This window comes from Tamandua tetradactyla, chromosome X (assembly GCF_023851605.1).
Source record: "Tamandua tetradactyla isolate mTamTet1 chromosome X, mTamTet1.pri, whole genome shotgun sequence".
NCBI classification, from domain to species: Eukaryota; Metazoa; Chordata; class Mammalia; order Pilosa; family Myrmecophagidae; genus Tamandua; species Tamandua tetradactyla.
In genome coordinates, this window is record NC_135353.1 from 69,945,351 (window position 1) to 69,968,269 (window position 22,919).

Below are 22,919 nucleotides of genomic sequence, written 5' to 3' on the forward strand. Positions count from 1 at the left end.
ATTTGTGACTAAGAGACCAGCTCTGCAAGAAATACTAAAGGGAGCACTAGAGTCAGATACAAAAAGACAGAAGAGAGAGATATGGAAAAGAGTGTAGAAAGAAGGAAAATCAGATGTGATATATATAATACAAAAGGCAAAATGTTAGAGGAAAATATTATCCAAACAGTAATAACACTAAATGTCAATGGACTGAATTCCCCAATCAAAAGACATAGATTGGCAGAATGGATTAAAAAACAGGATCCTTCGATATGCTGTCTACAGGAAACACATCTTAGACCCAAAGATAAACACAGGTTGAAAGTGAAAGGTTGGGAAAAGATATTTCATGCAAATAACAACCAGAAAAGAGCAGGAGTGGCTATACTAATATCCAACAAATTAGACTTCAAATGTAAAACAGTTAAAAGAGACAAAGAAGGACACTATATACTAATAAAAGGAACAATTAAACAAGAAGACATAACAATCATAAATATTTACGCACCGAATCAGAATGCCCCAAAATACGTGAGGAATATACTGCAAACACTGAAAAGGGAAATAGACTCATATACCATAATAGTTGGAGACTTCAACTCACCACTCTCATCAAGGGACAGAACATCTAGACAGAGGATCAACAAAGAAATAGAGAATCTGAATATTACTATAAATGAACTAGACTTAATAGACATTTATAGGACATTACATCCCACAACAGCAGGATACACCTTTTTCTCAAGTGCTCATGGATCATTCTCAAAGATAGACCATATGCTGGGTCACAAAGCAAGTCTTAACAAATTTAAAAAGATTGAAATCTTACACAACACTTTCTCGGACCATAAAGGAATGATGTTGGAAATCAATAATAGGCAGAGTGCCAGAAAATTCACAAATACGTGGAGGCTCAACAACACACTCCTAAACAACGACTGGGTCAAAGAAGAAATTGCAAGAGAAATTAGCAAATACCTCGAGGCGAATGAAAATGAAAACACAACATATCAAAACTTATGGGACGCAGCAAAGGCAGTGCTAAGAGGGAAATTTATTGCTCTAAATGCCTATATCAGAAAAGAAGAAAAGGCAAAAATTCAGGAATTAACTATCCATTTGGAAGAACGGAGAAAGAACAGCAAGCTAACCCCAAAGCAAGCAAAAGGAAAGAAATAACAAAGATTAGAGCACAAATAAATGAAATTGAAAACATGAAAACAATAGAGAAAATCAATAAGGCCAGAAGTTGGTTCTATGAGAAAATCAATAAGATTGATGGGCCCTTAGCAAGATTGACAAAAAGAAGAAGAGAGAGGATGCAAATAAATAAGATCAGAAATGGAAGAGGAGACATAACTACTGACCTCACAGAAATAAAGGAGGTAATAACAGGATACTATGAACAACTTTACGCTAATAAATACAACAATTTAGAGGAAATGGACGGGTTCCTGGAAAGACATGAACAACCAACTTTGACTCAAGAAGACATAGATGACCTCAACAAACCAATCACAAATAAAGAAATTGAATTAGTCATTCAAAAGCTTCCTAAAAAGAAAAGTCCAGGACCAGATGGCTTCACATGTGAATTCTACCAAACGTTCCAGAAAGAATTAGTACCAATTCTCTTCAAACTCTTCAAAAAAATCGAAGTGGAGGGAAAACTACCTAATTCATTCTATGAAGCCAACATCACCCTCATACCAAAACCAGGCAAAGATATTACAAAAAAAGAAAACTACAGACCAATCTCTCTAATGAATACAGATGCAAAAATCCTCAATAAAATTCTAGCAAATCGTATCCAACAACACATTAAAAGAATTATACATCATGACCAAGTAGGATTCATCCCAGGTATGCAAGGATGGCTCAACATAAGAAAATCAATTAATGTAATACACCATATCAACAAATCAAAGCAGAAAAATCACATGATCATCTCAATTGATGCAGAGAAGGCATTCGACAAGATTCAACATCCTTTCCTGTTGAAAACACTTCAAAAGATAGGAATACAAGGGAACTTCCTTAAAATGATAGAGGGAATATATGAAAAACCCACAGCTAATATCATCCTCAATGGGGAAAAATTGAAAACTTTCCCCCTAAGATCAGGAACAAGACAAGGATGCCCACTATCACCACTATTATTCAACATTGTGTTGGAGGTTCTAGCCAGAGCAATTAGACAAGAAAAAGAAATACAAGGCATCAAAATTGGAAAGGAAGAAGTAAAACTATCACTGTTTGCAGACGATATGATACTGTACGTCGAAAACCCGGAAAAATCCACAACAAAACTACTAGAGCTAATAAATGAGTACAGCAAAGTAGCAGGTTACAAGATCAACATTCAAAAATCTGTAGCATTTCTATACACTAGTAAGGAACAAGCTGAGGGGGAAATCAAGAAACGAATCCCATTCACAATTGCAACTAAAAGAATAAAATACCTAGGAATAAATTTAACTAAAGAGACAAAAAACCTATATAAAGAAAACTACAAAAAACTGCTAAAAGAAATCACAGAAGACCTAAATAGATGGAAGGGCATACCGTGTTCATGGATTGGAAGACTAAATATAGTTAAGATGTCAATCCTACCTAAATTGATTTACAGATTCAATGCAATACCAATCAAAATCCCAACAACTTATTTTTCAGAAATAGAAAAACCAATAAGCAAATTTATCTGGAAGGGCAGGGTGCCCCGAATTGCTAAAAACATCTTGAGGAAAAAAAAACGAAGCTGGAGGTCTCGCGCTGCCTGACTTTAAGGCATATTATGAAGCCACAGTGGTCAAAACAGCATGGTATTGGCATAAAGATAGATATATCGACCAATGGAATCGAATAGAGTGCTCAGATATAGACCCTCTCATCTATGGACATTTGATCTTTGATAAGGCAGTCAAGCCAACTCACCTGGGACAGAACAGTCTCTTCAATAAATGGTGCCTAGAGAACTGGATATCCATATGCAAAAGAATGAAAGAAGACCCATCTCTCACACCCTATACAAAAGTTAACTCAAAATGGATCAAAGATCTAAACATTAGGTCTAAGACCATAAAACAGTTAGAGGAAAATGTAGGGAGATATCTTATGGATCTTACAACTGGAGGTGGTTTTATGGACCTTAAACCTAAAGCAAGAGCACTGAAGAAGGAAATAAATAAATGGGAGCTCCTCAAAATTAAACACTTTTGTGCATCAAAGAACTTCATCAAGAAAGTAGAAAGACAGCCTTCACAATGGGAGACAATATTTGGAAATGATATATCAGATAAAGGTCTAGTATCCAGAATTTATAAAGAGATTGTTCATCTCAACAACAAAAAGACAGCCAACCCAATTACAAAATGGGAAAAAGACTTGAACAGACACCTCTCAGAAGAGGAAATACGGATGGCCAAGAGGCACATGAAGAGATGCTCAATGTCCCTGGCCATTAGAGAAATGCAAATCAAAACCACAATGAGATATCATCTCACACCCACCAGAATGGCCATTATCAACAAAACAGAAAATGACAAGTGCTGGAGAGGATGCGGAGAAAGAGGCACACTTATCCACTGTTGGTGGGAATGTCAAAGGGTGCAACCACTGTGGAAGGCAGTTTGGCGGTTCCTCAAAAAGCTGAATATAGAATTGCCATACGACCCAGCAATACCATTGCTAGGTATCTACTCAAAGGACTTAAGGGCAAAGACACAAACGGACATTTGCACACCAATGTTTATAGCAGCATTATTTACAATTGCAAAGAGATGGAAACAGCCAAAATCTCCATCAACAGAAGAGTGGCTAAACAAACTGTGGTATATACATACGATGGAATATTATGCAGCTTTAAGACAAGATAAACTTATGAACCATGTAATAACATGGATGGACCTAGAGAATATTATGCTGAGTGAATCCAGCCAAAAACTAAAGGACAAATACTGTATGGTCCCACTGATGTGAACGGACATTCGAGAATAAACTTGAAATATGTCATTGGTAACAGAGTTCAGCAGGAGTTAGAAACAGGGTAAGACAATGGGTAATTGAAGCTGAAGGGATACAGACTGTGCAACAGGACTAGATACAAAAACTCAAAAATGGACAGCACAATAATACCCAATTGTAAAGTAATCATGTTAAAACACTGAATGAAGCTGCATCTGAGCTATAGGTTTTTGTTTTGTTTTGTGTTGTTTTGTTTTGATTTTACTATTATTACTTTTATTTTTTCTCTATATTAACATTCTATATCTTTTTCGGTTATGTTGCTAGTTCTTCTAAACTAATGCAAATGTACTAAGAAATGATGATCATGCAGCTATGTGATGATGTTAAGAATTAATGATTGCATGTGTAGAATGGTATGATCTCTAAATGTTGGGTTAATTTCTTTTTTTCTGTTAATTAAAAAAAAAAAAAAGAGAAGGGATAATTGGAGATGAAGGGATACAGACTGTACAACGGGACTGGATATAAAAACTCAGAAATGGACAGCACAATACTACCCAATTGTAATGCAATTATGTTAAAACACTGAATGAAGCTGCATGTGAGGTATAGGTTTTTTGTTTTTGTTTTTTTTGTTTTTTTTTCTTTCTATTATTGTTTTAATTCTTATTCTGTTGTCTTTTTATTTCTTTTTCTAAATCGATGCAAATGTACTAAGAAATGATGAATATGCAACTATGTGATGTTATTAAGAATTACTGATTGTACATGTACATTGAAATGATTTCTAATTGTTTTGTTAATTCTTTTTTTAATTAATAAAAAAAAAAAAAAAAAAAAAAAATCTTCCTACAAAGAAAAGCCCAGGGCAAGATGGCTTCACAGGGGAATTTTATGAAACATTCTGAAAAGAACTAACACCAACCCTGCTCAAACTTTTCCAAAAAAACTGAGGAAAAAGGAACTCTACCTAACTCATTTTATGAAGCTAATATCATTTTAATACCAAGACTCGGTAAAGATGGTATAAGAAAGGAAAATTATAGGAAAATCTCCCTTATGAACATAGATGCAAAAATTCTCAATAAAATATTAGCAAATCAAGTCCAACAGCACATTAAAAGGATTATAACCATGACCAAGTGGGGGTTATACCAGAATGCAAGGATCATTCAACACAAGAAAATCAATTAATGTAAAACAGCACAATAAGAAATCAAAAAGGAAATATCACATGATCATCTCGATTGATACTAAAAAAGCACTCGACAAAATTCAGCAACCTTTTCTGATAAAAACACTCCAAAAGATAGGAATCAAAGGTAACTACCTCAATATGATAAAGGGAATATATGAAAAACCCATGTCCAGCATTGTACTCAATGGAGAGAGACTGAAGGATTTCCCCCAAACATCAGGAACAAGACAAGATGCCCACAGTTACCACTATTATTCAACATTGTGCTAGAAGTTCTTGCTAGAGCAATCAGGCAGGACAAAGGAATAAAGGGCATCAGAATTGGAAAGAAAGAAATAAAACTCTCATTATTTGCAGATGATATGATACTATACTTGGACTGGAAGATCCTGAGAAATCTACAGAAACATTACTTCAGCTAATAAACAAATTCAGCAAGGTGGTGGGATATAAAATTAATGTGCAAAAATCAGTAACATTTCTATACACAAGCAATGACCTAGCTGAAGAGTCAGTTAAGGAAAAAATTCCATTCAAAATAGCAACTAAAAGAATCAAGTACTTAGGAATAAACTTAACTAGGGACATGAAGGACTTGTATATAGAAAACTACGTGACATTGCTAAAATAAATCAAAGGAGATCTCAATAGGTGGAAAGATATTACCTGCTCATGGATAGGAAGGCTAAATATTGTTAAGATGTCAATTCTCCCCAAATTGATCTATAGATTCAATACAGTACCAATCAAATTTCCAACAACCTACTTTGAAGATTTGGAAAAGCTAATCACCAAATTCATCTGGAAGAGAAAGAGACCCCGAATAACTAAAGGCATCCTAAAATAGAAGAACGAAGTGGGAGGATTAACCTCCCTGACTTTAAAACCTATTATAAAGCCACAGTGGTCAAAACAGCATGGTACTGGTACAAAGACAGAAGCACTGACCAATGGAAGCCAATCAAGAGTGCAGAAACAGACCAACAAATCTATAGTCAACTGATTTTTGATGAGGCCCCCATAGCTTCTGAACTGGGACAAAATAGTCTTTTCAGTAATTGGGCATTGAAGAACTAGATATCAATAGCCAAAAACATTCTTGATAGATAGAGGGCCCTTATCTTCTACCCTACAGAAAAATTAACTCAAAGTGGATCAAAAACCTAAATATAAGCACTAAAACCATAAAGCTTCTAGAAGAGAATGTAGGGAAACATCTTCAAGACCTAGTAATAGGAGGTAGCTTCCTAAACTTTACACCCAAAGCACAAACAACAAAAGAAAAAATAGATAAATGGGAACTCCTCAAAATCAAATCCTTCTGCACCTCAATTGACTTCATCAGAAAGGCGAATAGGCAGCCAACTCAATGGGAGAAAATATTTGGAAATCACACATCGGACAAAGGTTTGATTTCCTGTATATACAAAGAAATCATACAACTCAACAACAAAAGAACAAACAATCCAATTATAAAATGGGCTAAAGATATGAATAGGCATTCTGATGAGCAAATACAGATGGCTCAAAAACACATGAAGAAAAAGAGTTCAGAGGACATGAGCGCAAGGACATAAACAGACATTTGCACATCAATGTTTATAGCAGCATTATTTACAATTGCCAAGAGATGGAAACAACCTAAATGTCCATCAACAGACAAGTGGCTAAACAAACTGTTGTATATACATATGATGGAATATTACGCATCCATAAGACAGAATACAGTTATGAAGTATGTAACAACATGGATGGACCTTAAGGACATTGTGCTGAGTGAGATTAGCCAGAAACAAAAGGACAAATACTGTATCATTTCACTGTTATGAACTGACATTAGTGAATAAACTTGGAGAATTTCATTGGTAACAGAAACCATCAGGAGATAGAAATAGGGTAGATATTGGGTAATTGGAGCTTAAGGGATACAGATTGTGCAACAGGACTGATTGTAAAAATTCAGAAATGGATAGCACAATACTACCTAATTATAATTCAATAATGTTAGAACACTGAATGAAGCTGAATGTGAGAATGATAGAGGGAGGAGGCCTGGGGGCACAAATTAAATCAGAAGGAAAGATAGACGATAAAGATTGAGATGGTATAATCTAGGAATGCCTAGAGTATATAATGATAGTGACTAAATTTACAAATTTTAAAATATTTTTGCATGAGGAAGAACAAAGGGATGTCAATACTGCAGGGTATTGAAAATAGATGGTAATAATATCTTAAAACTTTAACTTATGTGTGAGACTAAAGCAAAAAAATGTTTATTTGGTACAAAATTTATATTTTGACTAGTACATTTCCTAGTATAACTTATGTGGACAACTTAATTGAACACCATAATACATGGAACATTGAGTAGGGCATGAGATTTTGTAGGTTTGTCCAGAGTGATGCCCTGATAAATCCCAGAGTGATTTGAACAGTGAATAAAAAGGTATTTGTAAAGTCCCCTTGGGGGAATGGTGAGAAAGGTGGAAAATTCAACTTCCCCAAGTGGAACATTCTTGATATTCTCACAAGCAGCGGGGACAACCAAAGCAATAGACTGAGCCCCCAATCTTGCGGTTTGTTCATATGAAACTTAACCCTGCAAAGGATAGGCTAAGTCTACTTAAAATTAGGCCTAAGAGTCACCCCCAAGAGAACCTCTTTTGTTGCTCAGATGTGGCCTCTCTCTCTCGGCTAACACAGCAAACTCACTGCCCTCCCCCTCTCTATGTGGGACATGACTCCCAGGGGTGTGGACCTTCCTGGCAACGTGGGACAGAAATTCTAGAATGCTGGGACTCAGCACCAAGGAACTGAGAAAACCTTCTCAACCAAAAGGGGGAAGAGAGAAATGAGACAAAATAATCTGTCAATGGCTGAGAGATTCCAAACAGAGTCTAGAGGTTATCCTGGAGGTTATTCTTATGCATTAAATAGATATCAACTTTTTAGTTAAGTTGTAATGGAGAGGCTGGAGGGAACTGCCTGAAAATGTAGAGCTGTAAAAAAAAAAACAAAATAAACATGAAGAGATGGTAATTTTCATTGGCTATACAGGAAATGCAGATCAAGACTACAATGAGATACCACCTCACACCTATAAGAATGGCTGCTATTAAACAAACAGGAAACTATAAATGTTGGAGAGGATATGGAGAAAATGGGACAATTATGCACTGCCGGTGGGAATGTATAATGGTGCAGCCACAATGGATGACTGTTTGGTGGTTCCTTAGGAAGCTAAATATCAAGTTGCCCTAAGACCTAGCAATTAAGCATTAATTGGTATATACCCAGTAGAGCTGAAAGCAATGATACAAACAGGTATTTGCACACCGATGTTCAGAGCAGCATTATTCACAATTGCCAAAAGATAAAAACAAACCAAATGACTATGAACAGACGAGAGGACCAACAAAATGTGATACATACATACGAAGGAATTTTATGCTGCAGAAAGACAAAATGATGTCCTGAAGCACATGATAAGATGGATGAGCCTTGAGGACATAATGCTGAGTGAAATTAGCCAGACACAAAAGGACAGATACTGTAGGATTCCACTTTTAAGACCAGCATGAAGGTATAATCAGAGGCTTATAACATAGAATATAGGGGACTTAGAGATACATAGAGGCTAGAAATGGGTGAACCATTAGCTAATGAGGTTGAACTCCAATGTAAGGGAATAGATAGGAGTGAAGGTGGTTCTCTAGTGGGTCTATAAGTAGTATTACCATATTGAAGATGCACAAGATTGAAAGGAGTTGTATAGAACTACGTGTCCCACTGATTAACACTAGCAATATGAATTATTTCTCGCAAGAATTACTTCAAAGATATGATTCTTGTATAAAGAGTTTTAAGTCCAGGGTATAGGAGGGAAACTGCTATTGCATGCTATGAGCTATGTTCAAAAGGAAATCATCAGCACTACCACAGCAACAGCAGAGGTAAATAATAGGGTGAGGGACAAGAGTTAAGAGGAGGTTTAAAATTCCTTTCAGGCAAGGGTGTGTTTATTGGTTTTCTTTGTCTTGGGAACAATGAACTTATCTAACATTGAGAATGTTGATGGACTGTGGACTTTGGGCCCTCTACATGATACCCAATGAATGCAGGTGGCTAAAGGATGCACTGATGGAGAAATAGATTGGCAAATGATGGTGTATACTTATGAATGAATGCTGTACTGCTACAAAAAGGAAGAAAGTTGTGAGTCATGCAACGATGTGAATGAACATGTGGGACATTTGGTGAGACAAAATAATCCAGAAATGAAAAAACAACAATGGTATGGTCACCTTTAGAAAATGCTTGTAAGAAAGCAGGAGCCTATATTGTAAGCCTTTAGGGCAGACACATTAAGTCTGGAGTGATGATTATTATTTCTGGAATTTGAGAGGCTGTTTTATATATATATAACCTTATTAGAGATAAAAATGAAGCTGAACAGGTTGGGGTTAAAATAATTCAGAACACAGTGGTAAGGAAGACAGTATCTATATTTTAGAATACTCTCTTTGAGACCATACTCTTTGAGACCTAAGGAAGAAAGATTTATTTGGCCTAGTACTGAGATTTTCTGTAGTGCATAATTTAATTCAACCTATCTGTATAGCTCATTTCAACAACTGAAACACAGGGAGCACAGAATAAGAAAGAGGTCCTTTAATCCTATATAGATTATTTTAATGCCTGGATACATCCTAGAATATATTAATTAGATAATCAAAACGTATTAGCAAAGTCCCCTGAGGGATGAGAGAAAGAATATGGAACTATTAAACCTTACCATCAGGGAATCCCCTGATACTGTGTCAAACTTTAGGGACATCCAAATCAGTAGGCCATGCCCTCAATCATGATGCTTATGTAGGTAGCGGAGAAGCTTTGACTACCTATAGCCATACCTAAGAGTTACTTCTGGAGGACCTCTTTTGTTGCTCAGATGTGGCCTCGGTCTCTCTAAGCCCAAGTCTGCAAGTGAAATCATTTCCCTTCCCCCTACGTGGGACATGACATCCAGGGATGAAAGTCTCCCTGATGACATGGCAGATGACTACCAGGGATGAATCCAGACCTGCCACTGTGGGATCAACAATTCCATCCTCACCAAAAGGGGGAAAAGAAGTGTAACTAATAAAGTTTCAGTGGCAGAGAAAGTTCAAATAGAGTCAAGAGGCTACTCTGGAGGTTGCTCTTATGCAAGCTTCAGTTAGACTTTGCTACGTATCATAACCTGTCAACCCCCAACCAGGACCATTCCAGCCATTCCTAAAAGAACACCTAGGGTAATATATAAGATTCCACAAGGTTTCCAGGCACTAGAGTAACTTTTCAGAAACCTACAACCTCCAGATGGGTCCCTGGTCCAGATAAATCCTGATAAATTCCAACTCCCTACCTCAAATTAGTGACAGGCCCTTCCAACATGAGAAATTTAGAATCGCCATAACACCCCTAAAGAGAGGGATGGAAACATCAAAGGTGATGGTGGAGTTTTACAGAGTAGATAGGATTTAACAAATGAATATGAATGCTGAATCATTAAATTGGTATCTCTTTTCGTCTCCAGTATTTTAGAGTATCTAGAAGTAAAAACTTAAAATTGTGAAACTGCAACCCATGTTAAACTCTGAAATATGTTCTACAACTAATTCTGGTGCTGCGCTTTTAAATTTATAGCTTCTTTGTATATATGTTATTTTTCACAAAAAAAGAAGGAAAAAAAGTCGATTGTGATGATAAAAAAAGTATTTACGCTCTCTAGCCTCCTATATTCTGGAGCAACTAGAAGGAAAAACATGAGGGTTGTATGGTAGCCCATGAAAAACTCTGGGATCTGTCCTGTAACTACTTGTTGATCTGCCCTGTAACTACTTGTTGAAGAGTGCTTTGAAAATTACTACTTTTTTATTTCTTTTCTTTGTATATTTGTATACTATACAATAAAAAAGTTAAAAATGAAAAAAAATAAAAAACAGGAATATCACAGATTTGTATGCTGACAAGTTTAGAACAAATAATGAGAGAAATTAAAACATAAAATATGTTACAGGTAGCAGAGGAGAAGGCCTCCTCTAAATATATCAAGGCTTGAATTATCCTGATGTGAAACAAACAAACAAAAACATTACAAGAAAACTACAGAGAAATATACCTCATGAACAGAGACACAAAAATTCTCAATAAAATTTAAGAAATTAAATCCAGTACTATATAAAAAGGATAATACATCCTTAGCAAGTGAGGTTTATCCTGAGAATTCATGGTTGGTTTGACATTTGAAAATCAATCCATTTAATTCACTATATAGGTGAAATAAAGGAGAAAACTATGAAATTTTGATAATATTCACTCATTTATAATTAAAATTTCAGTAAACTAGTGAGTCAAGTTATATAGGGAAGGAAGGAGGAGGAAATGACCCTAACACCCATAACAAGGAGTTCCTTTTGGCAGGCCTACACCTAATCCCCCCCCCACCCCGTGTTAGTTAGATTCAGTTGTCAACTTGGCCAGGTGAGCATACCTAGTCTTGTTGCTGCGGACATAAGCCAATAGTACGTGAACTTCATCTGTTGCTAATTACATCTGCAGTCTGCTAGGAGGCGTGTCTGCTGCAATGAGTGACGTTTGACTTAATTGGCTGGTGCTTAAATGAGAGAGCGCAAGGTAGCACAGCCTAAGCAGCTTGACATTCCTCATCTCAGCACTTGCAGCTCAGCCCAGGCCTTTGGAGATGCAGAAAGAAGTCACCCCGGGGAAAGTTGTTGGAACCCAGAGGCCTGGAGAGAAGACCAGCAGAGACCATCCTGTGCCTTCCACATAAGAAAGAACCTCAGTGGAAAGTTAGCTGCCTTTCCTCTGAAGAACTAACAAAATAAATCCTCTTTTATTAAAAGCCAATCCGTCTCTGGTGTGTTGCATTCCAGCAGCTCGCAAACTAGAACACCCCCCCCCCCCCCCCCCCCCCCCGCCACACACACACACACACACACACACACACATACCTAGCTCTGATTCAGGTCTGTGCTGAAAAGAACCAATGAAAAGTGCAGCTCATCAATCCCTTATTAGCATACCAGAGGGGGAAGGCCCCTCCAAGCCCTTATAATGCAGGAATCCCAATCTCAAGGCCCTTCTCCTCCTTTGAAGAACACCCATGCTCACTCCCCTCAGGCATCTACTCTATGCATTAAAGTTTTGGGCTATACACACTGGTTAGTCCTTGGATTTTTTGGCTGTACACAGTCCTCTAATGCTTTCCTGTGGCTGAGTGAAGACCTTCAGGGCAAATAAATATGACTACTGAATCATTATATCGATATTTCTTTTTAGTCTACAGTATCTTGGAACAACTGGAAGGAAAAACCTGAAATTGTGGAACTGTAACCCATACCAAACTTTGAAAACAGTTCTATAACGACTTGCTAAAATGTTTCTGGAAATTTATTGTTTTTTTATTTTGTATATGTGTTATATTTCACAATTTAAAAAAAAAGAACCTTCAGGGCATTAGTCCCTGATCAAGGTCTCAACTTCTTCAGCAGTTCTTGGTGCTCTCTGGCATCCAGCCAAGAACTTCTTGGGCACTCTAAGATCGAGCTTATTAAATTATTTGGCTGTACACACTGACTATTTATTGAATTCTTTCCTTTAAAGGAGTTGAGTACCCTGACAGCACCAGCCTGGTTGAGGTCTTAATTTCTCCAAGAACTCCCAGGGCTGTCCGGCATCACTAGGAATAGAAAGGAATTCTTTAACCTGAAAAAGGGCACTTATGAAAAAATAATAGCTGATATCATACTTAATAGCGAAAGACTAATGCTTTCCTCCTATGATCTGGAACAATTCAAGGATGTCTGCTTTCATCACTGATATTCAACAATGCACTAGAAATCCCAGTTAGTGCAGTAAGACAAGAAAGAAAAATTAAAAGCTTTATGGATGGGAAAGGAAGAAGTAAAATTGGCTTTATTTGCAGCATAATCACGAGCATGTATGTATGTAGAACACCCTAAGAATCTAAAAAAATTAATTAGAACTAATAAGTAAATTTAGCTTGGTTTCAGGATAAAAGGTCAATATACAAATATCAATTATGTTTTATATACTAGAAATAAACATTATAAAATGAAAATTTTAAATACCATTTACGATGGTATCAAAAAGTATGAAATACTTAGGGATAAATTTTATGCAAGTGTGAAGATTTGTACACTAAAAACTATAATACACTTTGGGGAGTAGTTAAGGAAGACCTAAATAAATGGGAAGGTAAACCAAGTTCGTGTATCAGACGGAATTCAATATTGTCAGAGTGGCGATTCTTCCCAGATTGCTCAATGTATTCAATATAATTCCAATTCAGATCCCTGTAAGTTTTTTGCATTTGGAAATTGACAAGCTGACTCTAAAATTATAAGAAAATACACAGGGACTATAGTAGCAAAAAAATCTTGAAAAAGAAGTAAAATATCAGAGGGCTGACAATACCTGACTTTGAACCTTCCTATAAAGCTAAAGTAATCAAAACAGCATGATAGTCATGTATGTGAGCAGTTAGGATTTAAGGGATGATTGTGATTATTTAATCATTATATAGATATTCCTTTTTTTACTTCCTAGCATATGAGAGTAGATAGAGGGAAATACCTGAAATTGCTGAAGTGTAATCCAGCTGCCTTGATTGCTGATAATGATTGTATAGCCTTTATTTTTTGCTCTTGTGATTGTAAAAACCCTTACTAGTACCCATTTTATCTTTTTATTTTTAACTTTAGTCTTATGATTACTAAAGACAGCCCCTAATGTTTATCAATGAAGGGTCTTGGAGCCCAGAACTAACCCACTACGAGCCCAAAGTTATCTTTTGTGTGTGTACATTTAACATGTATTATAACTAGTTGGTGATATGATAAGATAATGATCATGTGGCCTGAATATTGGTCACAATTACAACAAAACTTAATCCATCCCAGCATATGCAAGTAAAAGTGTAAACCATGAAGAGATGTTTAAATACAAGTGAGTATGTATAAAAGTGATATTGAAACAATTATACAGCTTTTAAAAATATAGGGCCCGCTAATGTCATTTTACCTCATTCAACTCTCACTTTTCTATGAAAGGTTATCTTTTTTATTTCTCTAAAACTTCTGTTAGCCAGGCAGTATTGTTACCAAACAAAGGTGGTGGATTCTTTTGCCTAATGAACTCATAACCAATTCCTGAGACCCTAGGGTTTCAAAGAGAAAGTTTATTACTAGTCATGGAGTAGGAGAGCAGATGGCCTAGCGGCCCAAAACCTGTCTTCTACTATGGCCAAGTGACAAAGGATTGCCAGCAGGCTTTCTTTCAGAGAAATTATTGTCCTGTTGATGCCTTAATTGGGACATTTTCACAGCCATAAAACTGTAAATTTATAAGCTAATAATTCCCCATTGTTAAAAGCCAGTCAATTTCTGGTATACTGCATTTTATTAGCTTTAGCAAACCTAAACAGTGTCATTCCCCCATTTTCCTCAAAACTCCAGAAAACATTTAAAGGGTTGCAATAACTGGACAAGTGTTGAATTAAAAAAAAAACAGCTTTAAAAACAGCAGGAGAATGTCACAGCACCCTTGCTAGCCTATCTCCAGCATAGTGCAGAGCCAGCCTGCACTCACATTGTAGGTCCCTGGTCCTGTTCTGGAGGGAGTAAAGTAACCCCTATGTGCACACAGAGTGCTCCTATATTAAGTGGCAGCCTAAAAGACTGAACTAAGAAATGTATCACTGGCTCATACTCCCTGAACTTGCCCTTTAAGCAGAAGCAGCTTGAGGGCAGCAAAAGTAGTATTAAAAAAAACAAACAAACAATTAAGCCAAAGCAACATGAAGTAAAAGATCACCAGCTTTAAAACATACAGAAGAACACCTGTGCCCCTGTCCCCCCCCAAAAAGAAAATTAAAAAACAAAAGATGAAAAAAGAACATCACAGGGGGGTGGGAAAGTCTATTTCATAGGGAGTGGAGGGGACAATCTGATTCTTGTAAATGAAGAATTCTTAAGGCCATGAGCCTTAGGAACATGAAGCAGGGTCAGAAAAGACAGAGAGGATTTTGTACTTTAGTTTCCTCTCAGGCTGACTGTTTTGATTTGTTACAGCTGCCAGAATGCAATATAATTGAAATGGATGAAAGAAGGGGGTTTACTAAATTACAAGTTTACAGTTCTAAGGCCATACAAATGTCTAAATTAAGGCATCCAGAGAAAGATACTGTATTAGTTAGGGTTCTCTAGAGAAACAGAATCAACAGGAAACACTCACAAATATAAAATTTAAAAAAGTGTCTCACATAACCATGGGAATGCAGAGTCCAAAATCCACAGGGCAGGCCGTGAAGCCAACGATTCCAATGGAGGGTCTGGGCAAACTCCACAGGAGCAGCTCACCAGCCGAAGCAGAAAGAGAGCCTCTCTCTTCTGAATCCTCCTTAAAAGGCTTCCAGTGATTAGATTAAGCATCACTCATTACAGAAGACACGCCCCTTGGCTGATTACAAATGGACTCAGCTGTGGATGCAGCTGACACAATCATGATTTTATTCTATGAAATGTCCTCATCACAACAGACAGGCCAGCACTTGCCCAATCAGATAAACACATGAACTTGACACATGAACTTGACCATGACAGATACCTTGATTCTGGAAAAAGGGCCAGATGGTGTCCAGATTTCTTCTGTCACATGGAAAGCATGTGGCCTGGTCTTTTCTTGGCTTCTCTGGGGCAAACTCTGGATTTCTTCTCTTAGTTTTCCTTGGCTCTTTTTAGGTTTTGGCTTTTCAGTACTGTGGGTCCTTGCTTAACATTTCATGGGAAGGTACATGGTGATGTCTGCTAGGCTCTGCATCTCCAAATGTCTGTGTCTAGGTGTTTGCTCTCTGTATTGGCTATCCAAGCATCTGTGTCGGTACTCCAAGCATTTTTAAATGTCTGTTTCTGAGCTTGCTCCAAAAATATTTCCATGAGTAAGCTATTTTCCTCCAGTAAACTAATTAAGACCCACCTTAAATGGGCAGAGTCCCATCTCCATCTAATCAAAAGGTCCCACACACAATGGGTGGGTCACATCACCATAAAGTAATCTAATCAAAAGGTCACTCCCACAACTGGATGTGTCACATCTCCATGGAAACAACCTAATTAAGATGTCCCAGCCTACAATATTGGATCAGGATTAAAAGAACATGGCTACCCCCAAAAGATAAGATTAGGATTAAAAGAACCTGGCTTTTTGGAGGTACATAGCAGCTTCAAACCAGCATGCTGATCTTCTTGCTAGGAGTGCTAAACTCTGAACGAGAGCACCAGCCAATGCAGAGCCATTTTGCAAAGACTGTAAAAGATGTTTTTCTCCTTGGTTTGTTTTTATAAGCTCTAGCACTCAATGAAATCTCTGTCATATCACTAGCTGGATAACAATTTAAGGAACAGACAGTTCAGGGGCTAAATGCCAGAGTTAACGTATTAAAATACTCAAATATATAATGTACAACAAAAATTACAAGACAAACAAAGCAAAGGGAAATGAAGGCCCATCCTACAGAACAAGATAAAAACTCAGAAACCATCAATGATAAAACCAGAGTTTGGTCATATTGGACAAAGCTTTTTTAAAATTATATACAATATATGCAAGGAGATAAAAAAAATAAAGAGAAAGAATTTTAAAATATGAGAAAAACAATGTGAGACTCTTGATAAAGAGAGACAATTTTTTAAAAGGAACCAAACAGAAATCCTAGAGTTGAAGACACTATAACTGAAATGAAGTTCCAGAAGGATTTCAACAGCAAAACAGAGCTGGCAGAAAAAAGAATCAGTAAACTCAAAGATAAAATAAACTCAAAGACAAAATAGTTGAAATAATTCAGGCTGAGAAGCAGAAAGAAAACAGAATGAAGAAAAGTGAATGGGGCCGAAAGACCTGTGGAATACCATCAAGCATAACAAGATACACAGTATGGGAGTCCAAAGGAAAAGAAAGAGAAAAAAGGGCAGAAAGAATATTCAAAGAAATAATGTCAAGAAAAAGTGTCCAAATTTGAAGAAATACATGAATCTGCAGATTGAAGAAGCACAGTAAATCCCAAACAGGATAAACTCGAAGAGAACCATACCATAGACACATATTAGTCCAACTATCTAACACCAAGGACAAGGAGAGATTTCTGGCACTTGGAAGAAAAAAGCAACTTGTTATGTGTGAGGGAGGCACAATAAGATTCAATGCCAATTTTCCATCAGAAACCATGGGAGCAATTAGGCAGTGGGACAAAATATTTAAACTGCTGAAAGAAAACAAATGCCACCCAGGAATTTTATATCCAGTGAAACTGCCTTTCAACACTAAGAAAAAAATTCAGACATTCAAAGATAAACAAAAACTGAAGGAGTGCATCACCACTAGACCTGTCCTACAATCAGTGCTAAAGGGAGTTCTTCAGACAGATGAAAGGACACTAGACAGTGGATTGAATCAGCATAAAAATATAAAGTCCTCTGATAAAGATAATCATATGAGTAATTTTACATGCCAGTACTACTGTATTGTATTTTTTTGGCATGTTACTCCATTTTATACTTCTTATAGGTTCTAACGTGAATGCATAAAAAGTAATGATAATATTACAGCTTTGGGCAAACCATGTATAAAGCTATAATTTATAACAACTACAACAAAATGGTGAGGGGACACAGGGGTAAGGGAACAGTGTTTCTGCATGCTATTGAAGTTAACTTGTAAACAAATCAAATGTGGTAAGTATAGATTTAGGATATTACCTTTAAATCCCATGAAAACCACAAAGAAAATATGAAAAATATATACACTGAAAGAAATGAAAAGGGACTCAAAAAGATATACTATAAAATAAAATCAAATAAATATGAAAGTAGGCATTAATGGAAGAACTGAAGAACACATAGGTGTAAAATTTACAAAGGCCAAATATTAAAATGGCAGAAGAAAGTCCTACAATATTAATAGCTACTTTAAATATAAATGGATTAAACTCTGTAGTAAAAAGAGAGAGGCTGGCAGAATGGATAAAAAAGCCTGACCTAAGTGTTTATAAGAGACTAACCTGAAATTCAAAGGCATAAGAAGGTTGAAAGTGAAAGGACGGAAGAAAAAATATATGTCATGCAAATGGTAACCAAAAGAGGGCTGAGACTAAAAAGAGAGCTGATAAAACAGATTTTAAGTAAAAAACTGTTATGAGGAATAAAGAAGATCATTATATACTGATAAAGGGATCAATTCAACAAGAAGACATAACATTTATAATTATATATATACCTAATAGCAGAGCCCCAAAATATATGAAGCAAATATTGACAGATTTGGAGGCAGAAATAGTTCTCCATCAATAGTAGAAGACACCAAAACACCACTTTGAATAAAGGATAGAACACCTAGACAAAAGATCAATAAAGAAATAGAAGATTTGAATGATACCATGAACCAACTAGATTTAACAAACATAACATATCACACAACAACAGAAGTATACACATTCTTCTCCAGTGCACATGGGTCATTCTCCATGATAGGTCATACGTTAGGTCATAAAACAGGTATCAATAAATTTTAAAAGATTGAACTTACAATGTATTTTTCAGAAAACAATGGAATGAACCTAGAAATAAATAACAGATGGAGAACTTTGAAATTCACAAATAAGTGGAAATTAACAACACACTCCTAAACAACTAGTGGGTTAAAGAAGAAACCACAGAAGTAATTAGGAAATATTTTGAAGCAAATGAAAATGAAAACAAACATACCAATGTATGCTACATGGAATAATAGTAAAAGCTGTGCTAAGAGGGAAATTTATTGCTCTCAATGCTTACATTAAAAAAGAAGAAAAATATCAAATCAGAGACTGAACTGCACAACTGGAGGATCTAGTAAAAAGAAGACCAAACTAAACCCAAAGTGAGCAGAAGAAGGAAATAGCAAAGATTAGAGCAGAGATAAGTGAAATAGAAAATTAAAACAATAAAAAGAATCAATAAAACCAAAAAGTGGTTCTTTGAAAAGACCAATAGAACTAACAAACCTTTAGCTAGACTGACAAAGAACAAAAGAGAGAGAGTATGAACAAATAAAATCAGAAATGAAAGAAGGAGACATTACTACCAACTCCACTGCACTATAAGAGGTTACTTAGAACAATTATACACCAATAAATTAGATAACCCAGATGAAATGGACAAATTCTTGTAAACACACAAACTATCTACATTGCCTATATTCTTTTAATCCATCCTTGTAGGTGCAGACTTATTGTGAGTGGGACCTTTTGCTTAGGTTGCTTCCATGGAGATGTGACCCAGCCCATTCAAGGAGGGTTTTAATCCCTGCTGGAGGACCCAGAGAAACTAAGAGAGCCATTTTGAAGCTAGGAACCAGGAAAGAAGGACCAGCAGACGTTGCCTTGTACCTTCCCATATGACAGAGGAACCAGATGGCAACAGCCTTTCCTCAAAAAAGGTACAACACTCTTGATGCCATAGTTCAGACATTTTCATAGCCTTAGAATAGTAAATTTGAAACCTAATAAATTCCCTTTGAAAAAGCCAACTTATTTCTGGTATATTGCATTCTGGCAGCTTTAGTAAACTGAAACACTAGTAAAGATTGAATCAGTCATCAAAAATCTCCCAACAAAGAAAAATCCAAGACCAAAGACTTCACAGGGGAGTTCTACCAAATATTCCAAGAACACTAACTCTAATTCTCCTTAGACTCTTCCCAAAAATTAAAGAGGTAGGAACGTCCCTAATTCATTCTAGAAGACCAATAATACCCTCATACCAAAGCCAGACAAAGATATCACAAGAAAAGAAAACTACAGACCAATATCACTTATGAATATAGATTTAAAAATTCTCAAAAAAAACACAAACTAGGAAACTGGGGGTGCAAGGGTAGTTCAGTGGTACAATTCTCACAAGCCATGCGGGAGACACGAGCTTGATTTCCAGTTCATGTACTTCCCAAAAAACAAACAAGTAAAACAAACAAACAAAAATTTAACAAATGGTGCTGAAACAACAGGATACTCACATGGAAAAATAATGAAATGTGACCCCACCATACAGCACACACACACAAAAAAACTAGGAAACCAAATCCATCAGCATATTAACAGAATTATGCACTATGATCAAGTGGGATTTATCCCTAGTATGCAAAGTTGGTACAAAGTAAGAACAGCAATTAATGTAATGTACCACATTGATAGAATGAAGGAAAAAATACAGATCATCTATAACGATATGGATGGACCTTGAGGATATCATGCTGAGTGAAATTAGCCAGAAACAAAAGGACAAATACTGTCTGGTCTCACTAATATGAACTAACATTAATGAGTGAACTTGGAGAATTGAAGAACACAGGTTATCAGGAGATAGAAATAGGGTAGAGATTGGGCAATTGGTGCTGAAGGAATACATATTGTGCAACAAGACTGACTGTAACAATTCAGAAATGGATAGCACAATATTACCTGACTGTAGCACAATAATATAAGTAAACTGAATGAAGCTGAATGTATGATAGAGGGAGAAGGGCTGGGGGCACATATGAAACTAGAAGGAAAGACAGAGGATAAAGACAGAGACAGTATAATTTAGGAATGTCTAGAGTGTACACTGATGGTGAGTAAATGAATAAATTAAAAAATGTTTTTGCATGAGGGAGAACAAGTGAATGTCAGTATTGAACGGTGTTGAAAACAGACGGTAGATGGGAAAAAAGTACAATCAATGTAAGCTAGGGTCTATAGTCAACAGTAACATAGTAATATGGCTACCACTGAATGTAACAAAGGTATTATGCCAAAACGAAATGTCAATAGGCAGGGGGATTGAGAAAGGGTATGGATTCTTTGTGGAAGAAAAGGAAATGTCTTCAGATAGAGTATGATGGTAAAGGCATGTCTATACACTTAGGTTGGATTGGATGATGTATGACTAAAACTGTTTAAAAATGAACAGAGAGGAGTGCTTCAAGTGCAGCAGTGGGCACTTGAGGGCTTATGGGATGCCCAGTGGAAAGGGCAAGGAGGTGATCCCTGTAGGGTCTGAAGTGCCCAGTAGAGCTGGAAGCTGGGCTCCACCTGGAGAGTCATCAAGGTGTAAACAACAAAGGAAAGTGAAAACAGAAGAGAAAAACAACAGCAATTTTGGAAGCTGGAAAGTAGATGGGTAAGTAGTACCTGATGTGGCGGACTTGAGACTCAAGTTGAATCCAAAGTCAGCAATGAAGATAGAACCAACCCAGTCTACACTGCAGAATCCTCAAAGCTTCTGGGATTGATAAGCACTGGGTATGTCTCTGCTGGGGGAGAAGAGAGGTGGCTTAAAAAAAAAGACTTGCAAATAAATAAGCAGATGCCTCAATTCCCTCCCCCATGCTACACAGCCTAGTAACTGCCCCTTCCTCATTCTGGCAAAGACTGGAGAGTTCTCTATTGAAGCAAAATTGAGGGCCCTGGACTGAGACGTGAGACCTAGTCAAGGGGATTTGTGAATATATACATTAGAAATATCAGACCCAAGCCCTCTTCCCCCAGCCAACTCTTGGGACACTGGCAGCATAAGGCAAGAGATGGGAGGAGTCTCGCAGCATGCCTAGAGGAAAGATTTTCAAATCCTTCCATGCACATGGAGCTTCCAGTCATCTTTGTGGTCCCCACTCTTAAAATGGACAGCCAGGAACTGTCATTCTTCTAAGGAAAACCTCTTCAAACAGACAAAACAAGCTGTATGAAAGAAACAGACTATTCAAGAAAGCTTTAGAAAAAAATTAAATCTTAAAAGAAATAAGAAATAGCAATCATGAAAGAAGAATAGGATGCTATAAAATATTTAAAGAACTAAATAAGGGGTGGGCCATGGTGGCTCAACAGGCAGAGTTCTTGCCTGCCATGCTGGAGACCCAGGTTTTTGCCCATGCAAAAACAAAACAACAACAACTAAATAGGGCTGTTGGGGAAAAAAATGACAGCAAAAGTAATTTTGAATTTAAGCGTCAGAACAGAATAAAAACATTTTCAGATATGCAAGTCACAAAAAGCGTGAGGAAAACATGGATGCAGAAAAAAGGGCTCTAACCCAGCAGAGCAGTGAAGGAAATAGGCAGGATGGTGAAGAACAGAGCAGCTGGACATCAGGGAGCAGCTGTGCCTCAAGCCTAGAGGGGCCTAGTTCGGAGTGGAGCAGTGGAGAGTCTACTTTAGGAAGATGAAATTGGTTCATCAGAAGACCCTGAGAGGATCTATGGACTAAAGTTAATAGTGCAATTACATAAATATGCTTTTATCAACTGTAACAAATGTTCCATACCAATGCCAGGTGTTAATAATAAGGTGGTATATGGGAATTCTGTATTATATGCATGATTGTTCTGGAAACCCACAACTTCTCTAATAAGAAAAAAAAGTTTTGGTTAGCTGATGGCTGGGGGTAAGCGGCCGTACTGAGTCAAGCACACAGCACACAGCACACAGTCACAAAGAACCGACTCAGGAGACAACCCTCAGGGGTGAGTGGAAGGCGTCTGCTTTATTGAGGAAGTGCACAGGCTTATATAGGCTGGGAGCATGCAGGGACATGTGTCGGGCTGGGATTGGTCACCATTGTTGCTAGGGTGGAGGGCAGATTTAAGGTTAGGGCTTTTGGCGCGAACCACTGCCAGT

At 37.0% G+C, this 22,919-nt stretch overlaps 1 long non-coding RNA gene across 3 annotated transcripts in view; it reads right to left on the reverse strand.

Annotated features, from left to right (window-relative positions):
• LOC143670499 (uncharacterized) overlaps positions 1 to 22,919 on the reverse strand; it is a 51,350-nt gene that overhangs the window by 13,953 nt on the left and 14,478 nt on the right. For 2 of the 3 annotated variants that reach the window (XR_013169384.1, XR_013169382.1), the window contains exon 2: positions 21,438 to 21,559. This is a non-coding gene — a long non-coding RNA (uncharacterized LOC143670499). The remainder of the gene's footprint in view (positions 1 to 21,437; positions 21,560 to 22,919) is intronic. The other variant, XR_013169383.1, reaches the window with a different exon arrangement.